The sequence below is a fragment of the Otolemur garnettii genome, unplaced genomic scaffold, assembly GCF_000181295.1.
Source record: "Otolemur garnettii isolate 467f Iridium unplaced genomic scaffold, OtoGar3 scaffold00244, whole genome shotgun sequence".
NCBI lineage: Eukaryota > Metazoa > Chordata > Mammalia > Primates > Galagidae > Otolemur > Otolemur garnettii.
This window is the reverse complement of record NW_003852639.1, coordinates 515,518-527,595: the sequence shown is the minus strand read 5'-3', so window position 1 is coordinate 527,595 and position 12,078 is coordinate 515,518. Positions and strand designations below refer to the sequence as shown.

General features: G+C 45.9%; 1 pseudogene; it reads right to left on the bottom strand.

Moving 5' to 3' along the window:
* Positions 1-2,135: 2,135 nt before the first annotated feature.
* On the bottom strand, positions 2,136-2,692 carry LOC100950276 (annotated as a pseudogene).
* Between the last annotated feature and the right edge of the window lie 9,386 nt (positions 2,693-12,078).

The window sequence follows — 12,078 nt, the reverse complement described above, 5'->3', positions numbered from 1 at the left end:
GCCATGACTCCATCAGGAGAGGTGGTGAGTGACATGGGGTGCCATGACTCCATCAGGAGAGGTGGTGAGTGACATGGGGTGCCATGACTCCATCAAGAGGGCAGAGAGTGACATGGGGCACCACAACTCCATCAGGAGAGGCAGTGAGTGAGATGGGGCGCTATGACTCTGTCAGGAGAGGCAGTGAGTGACATGGGGAGCCATGACTCTGTCAGGAATATGGTAACGTACATAGGCACACTTTTTCATTGAACCCTGCATATGATCCCAGGTCAACAAGTGATGTGTCCATCCAAGAAAGGCCATTTTGGGGGGCTAATGCATTTGACTATTTAGTCTTATAATTGTCTAACTTGTCCCACAGATAGAACATGGAGGAGAAGAGTGGTAGCTAGTGATTTCCTTAGACTCCCTTCCCAGGGTTGAGAGTTAAGGCTTAGAGTCAGACTACTTGGGCTGCCTGGTCTCAGATCCTGACTCTACTTCTGCCCTAGTTCTCTGACTTCGACATTTCTGCAGGGGAAAGTCCTAATTTCAAAATGGAGGAAATGATAGCACCTATGAAGATTATGAACTAGATGAGATGGTATACCATAAACGAACAACAATGTTAGTTAAGGTGGTCATTATTCCATGGGTTGAGCCTTCTGATGGAATCTGGATCCCTGAGGGATGGAAGTTACATTCTTAGAGATGTGCCTGAAGCTGTTAATCATATCTGCACATGCTTTGGAAACCAGATGAGTAGGTAGCAAGGAGGAGACTGTAGGATGAAAATTGAGAGGTCAGTGCTGTAACCTAGATAGAGCGCTGCCTACCTCTGAATGGAGCCAGGCCTGTGGGCCCTCCAAGTAAGGCTGGGTTTTCTCTGGGAACAACCTCAGTGTCAACTCTAACCTTTACCCTTCAGGTCCTTGGTTGAGTCCTTGATCTTCTGCCTTATGGCATAAGCAGATTATTTTTTCCTGAAAACAAAATTGTTTGCTTGGTTACAGAAAAATCTCAGCAAGTTTCTCCTGATTAGCTCACTGGCTTCTCTCAGGACCTGTTTGTTTTGAATTAGGGACCAACTGGCTTCCTATCACCATCTCTATTGCAGCTCCTTCTAGGACAATGCACAAATTTACGCCATGGAATTATTGAGTCAACGGAATTTTGGAGATTTGCTGAAGGTACCACTTCGATGAATGATTGATTAATGTTGATCTGTACTCTCTGGCCCTAAGAGTCTAGGACTTGGTCTCTTGAGGTCTTGTTGAATCATATGGAGCTACATCATGTATCTTTCAAATCTGCAGGGCAAGAAGGTACAGAAACATTTCATCTAATAGTATTTTAACATTATTAACATAATTATGAAGGGAATGCAAAACTTTGCCATATTTACTAATGCTTGAAGATGTCCTACCATTCAAAACACTGCTATGATATTGAGATTTGACTGTCACCCAAGTTTAAGGATGGTGATCATGTAGTAGTGGGTCCATGCTGATTCTGACCTGTGGAGACTGAGCTATATTTGTGGGTCCATGCCTGAGCTGAGTTGATTCTTTGTATTGATTCTTTGATATTCAGAACTTTTTGAACTGGATGAAGCTTTATGGACACACACTTCAGGATTTCATTCTATGTTGGCTTGGTGCTCATAGCTCAGTGGTTAGTGGGCTGGCCACATGCACTGGGGCTGGTGGATTTGAACTTGGCCTGGGCCTGCTAAACAACAATGACAACAACAACAAAAAATAGCTGGGCATTGTGGCGGGCACCTGTAGTCCCAGTTACTTAGGAGGCTGAGGCAAGAGAATCATTTAAGCCCAGGAGTTTGAGGTTGCTGTGAGCTGTGATGCCACAGCACTCTACCAAGGGTGACATAGTGAGACTCTGTCTCAAAAAAAAAAAATTCATTTTATAAATCAGGAAGCTGACAGCACAAAGTTCACACGTATCATGATTAGAGGCCAAGCCAAAAGGAGGGTCCCAGGTCCAGTGTCTATCTCTCTCTCTTCCTTTCCTTCTTTCCTTTCTCTCTTTCTTTCTTTCCCCCAAATTAATGAATTTTTTATTGCATTGCTAAAATTACAAAGAGGTCTTAGGAATCACCTAGTATCTTGCCGCAGCTGGACAACTCTTAGATCTTATTCATCAGCCTGCTGAACTTTTCCTTTTTGAAAGACATAAATAATATCCAAAATTTTTCTGATAGCCCTATTTTTAACTGTTGTGGCTTGCTGAATGAAAACAGCTGAATTTGAAACAAGGTCAATGTTTCCTTCAAGGATTAACTTATCTTTCTGGGCTTGAGATACTGAACAAGCAAAGCCTGCTTTCATCCCAACCTGGTGGATGTATTTTTCACCCAAGAAATTTCTTATTTCAGTAAGAGAACCATTATCCTGGATAACAATGTTGATGCAGGAGTGAGCATACAGAAACCACATCTTGTAACAAAAGCCCAATGTAACACCTTTGATCATATTCTGTATGTGACTACAAATAGTGCAAACAGTAGCCAGCTCCTTTCTAGTTCCCCCTCATTTGTCAACCTGGAGCCTCTTCTTTTTCTTTCCAAGGAAACTAAGTTCTACATTGATGTGGTTGAATTCCCTCCCAGAGGAACTCTTCACAACTGTGTATCCCCTGAGAGTGATGTCAACATTATGTCAACAGTTTGTTTACTGAGAGTGGTCTTCATTCTCACAGGTGATGTGGACTCTTTCTTTCTTTCTTTCCCTACCTCCGTTCTTTCTTTATTTTGGAGAAAAGAAGATAATTTTTTAAATTTACTGGCAAATGAGAAGGCTGGCAGACTCCTGTCTCAAAAATACCAGCATCCCCCCTCTAAACAGAAGCACAGAACTTTTTAAGATTCTGATTAATTCCATAATCCCATTTTGAAAGTTCTTATTAATCCCATAAACAATCTTGTGGCCTCTGTCCAGACTCATCCCATCTTCAGCTGAAATGATCTCATGACCTGCACCCAGACTATTCCCTTGAGCTGTCTTCTATGGCACAACTGACCACTAGCTTAAGGCAGGGATATAGATTTTAGTTCCCAAATTTCAGACCAACATCCCCCATGAATACAGATGCAAAAACTCTCAACAAAATTCTAGCAAATTGAATTTAGCAGTACCCTGTTACGGGGGGAGAAGCCATCACAACTAAGTGGGCTCTATCCCACGTCCAACACACAAAACTATAAATGTGATCCACCACATAAACAGAAGCAAAAACAAAGACCCCACCTCAACAGACACAGAGAAAGCACCTGACAAAACTCAACACACTTTCATGATAAAACTCAACAAAATAGGCATAGATGGAACATATCCCCAATTTATAAAAGCTGTCTATGACAAGCCTACAGCCAATACCACACTGGATAGGGAAAAATCAAAAGCTTTGCTGCCTAGACCTGGAACCAGACAATGTTGCATGATGCCATCTCCTCCACTCAACATAGTGCTAGAAGTCCCAGCCAAAGCAATCAGATAAGGGAAGGAAACCAAGGGCAACCAGATGAGGGCAAAAGAGTTCAAACCATCACTCTTTGCTGGCAATATGATCTTACACCTAGAAAACCCCAAAGTTTCTACCAGGAGACTCCCGCAACTGGCAAATTCACCAGAGTCTCAAGATAAAAAATCAAAGCATACAAATCAATAGTATTTCTATACACCAACAACAGTCAATCTTACTGAAGAAGGAAATTGCAGGGGATGTAAACAAATGAAAAAGCATATTATACACAGGTCAGCAGACTCAGCACTGCTCCTCAAAATGTCTGTACTACCCAAAGTGATCGGCAGATTCAACAGAATCCCCACTACAACACCAATGTTAGTCTCGCAGATCCAGAAAAAATAATTCCATGCTTAAAACAGAACCAGGAAAGATTCCAAACAGCCAAAGTAATCCCCAGTCTCAAACTAAAGGGACCAGCGGGAGGCACTACCCCACCAGACTCCAAGCCACACCATGAGGCCAGAGCACCAATCTAGCATGGTCCCGGCTCAAGAGCAGAGACAGGTCAACAGGCTGGGACAGAAAACCTACTTATAAACCCTCCCTCACTGCTACTTGCTCTCCAACAAAGCAGATAACAACATACACTGGGTAAAAGAATTCAAATTCAACAAATAGAGATGGGAGGATAGGACAACCACTTGTGCAAGACTGAAACAGGATCTATACCTCTCACCCCTAACAAAAATTAATTAACAATGGACAATAGACTCAAATCCAAGGCATGAAACCATAAGAATTCTAGAAGAAAATTCTAGAAAACTGCCCACAGACATCAGCCTCTAACACTTATCTCTTTTCAAAGTTTTCTTTTCCTCCCCAAGGGACTTTGAGATGGAGCTTTCTTATGTTGTGACAAAACTCACAAATAAAAACAACAGGCAATATGAGGGACAAATGCCCTGTGAAATGGCACCTCAGGTGGGGCCCAAAGGCCTATGGGGCTAGAAAGTTTGCAGAAATCCCTTCTCAAATGGTGGCCTAGTTCCCTCGTTCCCTAGTTCCGAATTCCAATCAGGGTCTCTAGTTCCACTTAACCTTGTGACTTCTACCCTTGATAGGCACCTCAAAAACTAAATGAACAGGAAGGTCTGAACTCCCCGTGTGGTAGAATCAAGTTGTACTGGGACCCTGGGAACTTAACTGCCAAAAGGACTGGCACCAGACACTTTGCATTCTCTTCTCCTCAACTGAGTGCCAGTTGCAGAGACGGGAGTTCCCTGGAGGTGAACAGGCTCTGGCAGCTGCTGAGACTGTCCTTTCCTCTCTTATCTCAGAAAGAAATTGCTCCTGCTCATGAAGTCCCATGTCCTTGCTTCTCTCAGACATCGTGGACCAGTGGCCCACCCAGGGATACCAAAATACATCACTAGAAAGCTCAGCACTTGTCCCCTGAAGCCACTTCAGAAGAACAGGGACAAGCGGTTTGAGAAGGAAAGAAGAAAGTCTATTTCTCTGCCAGTGAATGAGGAGGCTGAAGACCCAGTTTCAAACATCAGTCTACCTAGATTCTCTTAACGGACAGCCTAACTGTGTGTTTGGGGAATTTACTCCCTCTCCCCCACGTGGGTAGACTTGCTCAGTCCTTCTCCTGGCCTCCTGTTAAGTGAGACATTTCTCTAACATCACACATTTTTTGCATTTTGTAATTTGAAAAAACTCCAACTTTCTATTTCTGAGTTTGCTTCTTCTAGTAGGCTTTGAGGCCCTTGAGGACTGTTCCTGGGCACAGGAGAGTCCTAGCATAGGTTTACTGACCAAATGAGCAAGTGAACACACGCCCGTCTGATGAGCACCTCCCCTTTGCGCTCAGCTGCTGAGCATTCTTTATACCAGGGACTTGCCACTGGTCTGTGGTGTGGAGCTGGATATGGGGCTTTTCTCTCTTGGGACCTTGTACTTGGATCCTATGGGTAGGTTCCCCTGTTGTGTCAAATGTGCATGGGTGATCTCCCACTCCAGGGTCCCTGTTGACCCCTGCCAAGAGTCACTGAATGTCACCAGTAGAAGGAGCCTGAAAGAGCAGCTAGTACAATCTCACCCCTTCATGAACAGGGGTGGACCTATCTGCCCAGTTTTGGTATCTACCCCAGAGCTGCTCTCCAGTGGGTAGTCAGATGGGACTGGGAACCTGATCGCATGTGAGCTGCTGCAGAATGAGCCTTTTATGCTTTCTGAGGACAGAGGCACCAGTGAGACCTGCCCACCTCTACCTTTAGCAACATCTGAAGCCCTGGGCACTGATGTGGATTTGTCATCTGGAGATTCTAGTAGAGGTAATGATTGTCAACTGGTCTCTCTCCTTGCTGCCTCACATCTGACCCCAACTCGAAACCTGTTGAAAATACCTTGCACAAGCATCCTCTTTTTCATATGCACTGGGCAACTCCATAAGTCAGCAACACAAGGAGCCATCACTCAGGTGGCCGGGCCAAGGAGTGGGGTCTGGAGAGCAGGCAGGGGTGAGCAGGAGAAGGATGGCCCAATGAAGGGGTGAACATGGGATGGGCCCACATTCTAGGCAGGCTGGCACCACCCCAGGTTCTTGGCCCCTATTCCACATATGAACCCCAAATTCTTGCATTTGAAACTGGGTCAGGGTAAATATGGCACTGACAGTAGATATTTTAAGCTGCAGTGATGTAAGGGCTGCAGTGTTGGAGGCAGTGGTAATTCCCACCTGGTTGAGGCCTCAGGGGTGTGCTCAGCTAGAGACACACTCATTGGGTGTTGACAGGTCCTAAAACACGGATAAGTTAGTCAATTTTTTTTTTTCATTTTGTGTTTTATACAAAAAACTTTAAAAACTAAAGTCTAGAAAGGGTGAGGATGAAGGAGCATAGGATGGATACTCTCAAACGTGATAAGGACTTTAGGTCATGGGGTTTTGTGGGGCAAAGGGCATTTCCTCATTCTTCAAACTGGGGATGACCTGGACTGCATCTTTCTACCCTCTCTGGAGGCTCTGGAGGGCAGGACTGTTTCTGCCTCATCCCAGGGTCTCGCTCAGGTTGGCTGTGTCCCATCTTCAAACTGGGGGTTCTGAGGATAATGGCTAAATCATCAGATGAGGCTTCCTGAAATACTGGATGAAACCTAAGGACACTCAGGCCTCCGACTGAAGACTCTATGATGAACAAAAATGGTAACACATTGCCACTGTCATTGTCCTTCTGCTTCTGCAGCCAGCATGGTCTGTGCTTCTGGCTTGACAGCTGCAAAGGGCCAGGGGTGGGGAAGATGTGGTCTCCAGGCCTGGACCCATCATGGTGGCCCTGTGTGGGTCACATGTGTGTGGCACATGCTGTGGGTGTGTGTGCAAACTTCATACTTGTGAGGCTCTGCAGGGTGATGAGGTCCAGGTGTTCTATCTTCCAGGAGGACACATAGGGCAGAGTGGCCAGTCTGGGCTGAGTGGACTCTGGGACCAGCCCCACCCAGAGTCTGACCGGGGCCTGAAGCATGTCTGCCTTAGGGCCCTGACTCAGCCTTTGTGTTACAGGCTCAGGTGGGGCTGCTTTGTGACAGGATGTGGCATCTGTGTGAGGTGCCCTATAAATGGAAGCCTGGGCTCCAGTGCTGGCTTCTCTCCTGGTTTGGGGAAGTGGCTGCCCAGCCATGCCTCTTCCCAGCAGCAACCACATATCTCTCATGAAGGCCTCTTTAGTCCCAGAGAGGTCTGATCTGGGGTTGTCCGTGAGTGGCACCCCAATCCAGGTGCATCCAGGAGCCCACAGCCATCCCACCTTGGCTCCTCCCCTTCAATTCTGTTCTGGCCTTTGTGACCCCACTCAGGCTGTGGTGTCAAGGTCACCAGCCACACTGTGTCTCTTGCCCCATGAGTGTTCTGTGACTGCATTGTTTCTACGGTTCTTTCTTGGGGACCTCCTCTTCTCTAGTCCTTCCAGACTCACCCTCCCAGTTTTCTCCTCCTTCATTGGGTGCTCCTTCCCAGCTGGCTGTACAGGCAGACTCTGTCTCCACTCCCCAACCTTGGGGTCCTGTAGTGCCCCCAGCTCAGTGGAGCCCTCTTCTTCCTGGGTGATTTCAGATACCCCTGGGTCTTTCAGTATATTCTATGTGATGACCACTCAAATGAACATATTTCTGGTCCAAATACCTCTGAGGTCCAGACATACATCCAGATATCTCCCAGTCATCACCTCTCTGTGCATGTTCCCTCATCCCCCTGGGGTCTGCTGAGGTTTGGTCTGTTTGTTCCTTCCAAATGCCACATGGAGGTACTGGAGGTGGGGCGGGCCTGACAGGAGGTGCTCGGGTCATGGAGGCTTGAAGCCATTCTCCTGGTAATGAGCGAGTTCTTGTTCTGTTAGTTCTTGGAGGAGCTGGGGATTAAAAAGAACCTAGCACCTCTCCTCTCCCCCCACTCTCCGTCATGCTTCTCTCTCTCACCACGTGAGCTCTGGACACATTGGCCCAACTATCCCTTCCCCCTACATCCACCATGAACAGGGGCTCCCTGAGGCCCTCACTGGATGCACATGCTGGTGCCACACTTCTCGTGCAGCCTGCACAACCGTGGGCCAAATAAACCCTTTTCTTTATGAATTATCCCACCTCAGAGATCCTTTTCTATATAAATGGACTAAGACGTGACCCAAGGCAGAAACCCAGGGTTATTTGTGCCTCCTTCCCCCTGCTGACCTCTCACGTTGAGTCCACCTGCTAACCCTATTGGTTATCTCTCTCCTCTCTGTCTCCACTGCTGCCATCTGCCACTGTCAGCTGTAACTGCAGGAACACTGCCTCCCTCTCCCTCTTCCTTCCTTGCTCTATTGTTTCTCCTTTACCTATTTCACAGATGGAATAATCTTCTGAATCTTTAAATTTAAAGGTCTCTCCTCTGCTTAAAGTCCTTCAGGGTCTTTCCACTGTACTGCAAATAAACTCCAAATATCACAAAAAATTCTAAATATTACATATGTGTTTTTTGCAGTCTGGGGATCTGTGTGGTTGGACTGAGCAAGCCTACACATATATGGGGAATATTCACTCAGCCCATTGTGTGGCCGAGGACCTGTGTTGTCTGGCATCATGCTTGACGCCAGGTACTCAGTGAAAGCTCAGTAAATGAGCAAGTGAGAGTCTGATGTCCTCTAAGCACAGACACCACAGGGTCAGCACTTATGGTCCATTTGTTTACTGCCGTATGTCCAGCACTTAAATGAGGGACTGGCACACAGTAGCTGCTTGATGAAGATTTGTGGAATGAAAGAATGAAAAGATGAATGAGAGCAAAATGAGCAATCTATAGATCAGCTTTGCCATTCTTGATGTTCAGAAATCAAAGGTAACGTGCTCAGTGACACTTTTGCCAGCAAATTAACATTTAAGACAAGGTTCCCTCTCACCCCCAGCACTCTGCCATCACCATCATCATGTAACTCCTCATCCTGGTCACCGTCATCACTGCCATTCCTGACCCACAACTCCAGAGCACGAGGCTTCTCTGAACTGGTACCACACAGAGTCTCTGGACTCATGCTCCCTGGCTGAGACAGGGCTCAGGGACATAACCCAAATTATGCATTCATTCAGCTTAAGGGTCACACAAGGGCATTACCTCTGCACAGGTGATCTGAAGAGAATCCTATCACTCTCTGCCTCAATTTTTGAATGAACTCCTAAACAGCAGATTCAATTTTAGAGATGAGTATTATACGTGTGTATTGGTCCTCAACATAAGGTGTTAAGCACAGCTGCAAGTATATCATCAGAGACAGTTCCCCTATGTTAAAGCTTTGTTTTTAGACTAAGAATATGGGCTTTGAAATGGTATGAGCTATATTTATGCCTGGCACTGGAACTTACTGGCTGCACGACCTTGGTCAAGTTGTTAAAATGTTTGGGTCCTCAGTCCATTTACCATTCATTCACTCATATGGCCCAGTCACCAGGATCTGAAGATGTGTTGGGACTGTAGCAAATGTTGTGCCTTAGAAGTTCAGAAGTGTGTGTATGGGGCAAGATGGCCAACAGGCGGCAGCCTCTGACAGCAGCGCCCATCCAGAGGAAAGGATAATGTCTGGAAAATACCCAATACAGTTGAAGATTGGGAGCCCAGCCAAAAGAGAAGAGTGATATCTGCAGGACATCTCTGCGGAGGCAAGTTGAGACTCCAAGAAAGCAATATACAGGTAAATAATACATCCCAAAGGAAAAGTGTCCTTCCTCTCCCCCAAGAAAGTTGTGTTTTTCTCTTTGTTTTCTCTTCGTCTGCTCCCATAAGTTTTCTACAGGCCAGTGGTGAACTGAGAACCTATTACCTACCTACTATTAACTGAGGACCCCACATGTGAGAACCACAGGAAGTGGGGGGTCTACTCCCCTAGAGAGACCCTGATGAGATTCGAAACACTCTCTCGCCTGGCAGAAAAACCTAACAAATGTTTTCACTGCCATTTTGAACTTCTAGTCCACCCTTCCCTCCTTGCCTATAGAGACAGTGAGGGGGCGCACCAAGAGCAGTGTCCCTCATCCCTGTGAGACCAAGCGCCAAGTCGTGGTACAACAGCTGGAGACCTATTAGACCTGTGTGCATTCCATGGGCAGCAGTGGAGGAGTCTCCCATTCCAGGCACCCATGCAGGAGGCCCCAGAACTGCTTGCTAGAAATTCGTGCGACCTGTGGGGGGCGGCTGAGGAGTCCCCCATTCTGGAAAGGCCCAGAACTGCTTGCTAGAGCCATGTGCGCCCTGTGGGTGGTGATGGAGGAGTCCCCTGCTCCTGGAGGGCCCAGAACTGCTTGCTAGAGCCACATGCATCCTGTGGGCAGCGGCGGCGGAGTCCTCTGCTTCAGGTGGGCCCAGAATGGCTTGATAGAGCCATGTGTATTTTGTGGGTGGCAGTGGATGAGTTCCCCACTCCAGGTACCTGTGCCAGGCAGGCCCAGAACTGCCAGAGCTGTATGCTCCCAGCATCCCCAACCAGCTGCCTGAGAACTATGAGAGGATGGTCAGCTGAGAGGGAACCATACTAGAATGGTGGTACCCCGAGGTGAAGAGCAGTAGCCACAGCAGTGGGAAGAACAAGGCCCACACCCCTGAGGCTCTTCTAGACAGACATGCTCTGCATCTCAGGGCAACCAGAGGAAGCCAGCATCTTCTCCGGTGGAGGCCACTGACTGAATGGTTCTGGTGTAGTCTCCACATGGTGTAAATTAAGCATGGGGCAGAATCAGCAGAAAAACTCTGGTAATTCGAATAACCACAGTCGATCAATTCCCCCAAGGAAGGATGGGGCAGATGCAATTGAAGATCCCATCCATAAACAGATGGCTGAGATGTTAGAAATTGAGTTCAGAATATGGATAGCAAATAAGATTAACAGAATAGAAGGAAGGAGGGAATTAGAATTCTAAGAAATTATTCAAAAGATATCTCAAGAAAATATTCAAAAGATATCCCAAGAAATCAACAATTTCAAAGATAAAATGACCAAAGATTCTGAAACACTGAGGCAAGAGGTTGCAGCCCTCAAAGATCTGAAAACTCTGGTAGAATTCCTCAGTAACAGAATGCAGCAGGCAGAAGAAAGGATCTCTGACATTAAAGACAAAGCTTCTGAAGGTGCGCAAGCACACAAGAATAAAGAGAAATGGAGAGCAAAAATGGATCACTCTTTCAGAGAGCTCTGGGATAATTAGAAGAAAACTAATATTCGTCTAATAGGAATCCCTGAAGGTGACAAGAGGTTTCACAAAGCACAGAGGCTCTACTTCATGAAATTATGAAAGTGAACTTTCCAGACATGCCAAGAGAGTCTGAAATACAGATAGCAGACAGTTTCAGAACCCCAGCATGACTCACCCCAAACAAGACATCCCCCAGGCACATCATAATTAACTTCACTAAAGTTAATATGAAAGAGAAAATTTTGAAAGCAGCTAGATGTAAGAAAACCACGACGTACAAGGGGAAGAATATTAGAATGACTGCAGATCTCTCTTCTGAAAACTTTCAGGCTAGAAGAGGGTGGTCAATGACTTTTAACCTCCTAAAACAAAATAACTTTCAACCCAGGATCCTGTATCCAGCTAAACTGAGTTTCATTTTTGATAGAGAAATTAAATAATTTAATGACATTCACACATTGAAGAAATTTGTTAAAACCAAACCAGCCCTCCAGGATATTCTCAGACCTATCTTCCATAATAACCAGTGCAATCCTCCATCACATAAGTAAATCCACACAGAAAAAATTTTTTTTTTTTATTGAATGGTAACTGTGTACATTGATGCACTTTGGGGGTACAGTGTGGTATTTTCACACACAATCCAAGACACTTCCATCAAACTGGTTAACATAGCCTTCATGTAACTTTCTTAGTTATTATGTCAAAACATTCAAATTCTACTCATAGAAAGATTCACTTGTAACCTTGCAAGATGAACCACGGAAGTGAACCCTCGAATCCCTCTCCCTCCACCCTCTCCCCCCTCCCTCCTCCCTCCCCATATCCTTAGGTTGTTATTAGGTTATAGCTTTCATATAAAAAGGTTTAAATTAGTTTCATAATAGGGGTGTGTAC